Source organism: Meleagris gallopavo, chromosome 17, assembly GCF_000146605.3.
Source record: "Meleagris gallopavo isolate NT-WF06-2002-E0010 breed Aviagen turkey brand Nicholas breeding stock chromosome 17, Turkey_5.1, whole genome shotgun sequence".
Classification (NCBI taxonomy): domain Eukaryota; kingdom Metazoa; phylum Chordata; class Aves; order Galliformes; family Phasianidae; genus Meleagris; species Meleagris gallopavo.
Genome location: NC_015027.2, coordinates 493,908 through 494,808, shown reverse-complemented (window position 1 = coordinate 494,808; position 901 = coordinate 493,908). Strand labels below are relative to the sequence as shown.

The following is a 901-nucleotide window of genomic DNA, read 5'->3' as shown; positions in this document are numbered from 1 at the left end:
CGGGAACTGGCGGCCGCCGCGCAGGCAGGGAAGCAGACCGGAGCGGAACGTGCGGCATCGCCACGCGTCCGGAATGAGCGGGACGGATTCATCTTCGGTTAGATTAGCGACATTATTAGAGCGACAGGTTACTAGGGAAGGAAACAAACCCAGGGATCTTTATTCTTGGCAAAAGCAAAGCTGTGAGTTGCCTAAAACCAATGTATTCTTCAGTGCCTGGTTCCCTTTGACATCTGGGGAACATCTGGAACAATCTATGCAAGTTAACACAAAGCCTTCCGAGATGTCACAGGCATATTTTCAATTTCCTCTACGATAAGCCTGCTACAAAACCCACCATCTCCCTTCCTTTTTTAGCACCCAGCAGTTACTCTGCCCCGTTCTGAAGGCTTGTCACACCCGCGCTGCGCTCACGGGCACACCGAGCGCTGCCCGGCTTTCCGAGCGGCTTTGGCCGCAGACTGTTACAGCAAACGGTGCTTCGCAGGCAGCCGGGGCGCTCAGCGAGGCGCAGGTCTGCCTCTTCCCGAAGACGCAGAGCAGAACACGGCCGGCCTGCACACCCATTAACAAACTGTTGCTGATTACGGGCCAATTCCCAGATCAGAGCAGGGATAGGGTGCGCAGCGCTGCCCTACGTGCCCATTTCCTCCGCCCCGCTGCATCGCTCCATCTCCGCAGCCACCACCACGGCCGGAGATCCTCAGCGGCAGCTGCCCCGCTGCTGCTTTCAGCTGCTCGGGTCCAGGTGAAGGTTTATCGCCACCAAAAAATCCCCCAGCACCCCGGCCACCCTCTGCATGTCCATACACACAGGTTCTCTTCAGCAGCACCCAGCGTGCCAGGACCACGGGCGGCGGGCGCAGACCGAACGGGTTCCCCACGGCCTTCGCGAAGCGCT

The 901-nt window shown here is 58.9% G+C and overlaps 1 protein-coding gene across 1 annotated transcript in view; it reads right to left on the bottom strand.

The window, feature by feature from the left end:
- TOP3B (DNA topoisomerase III beta) overlaps positions 1-901 on the bottom strand; it is a 42,411-nt gene that overhangs the window by 13,588 nt on the left and 27,922 nt on the right. The gene's annotated exons all lie outside the window — the stretch shown is intronic.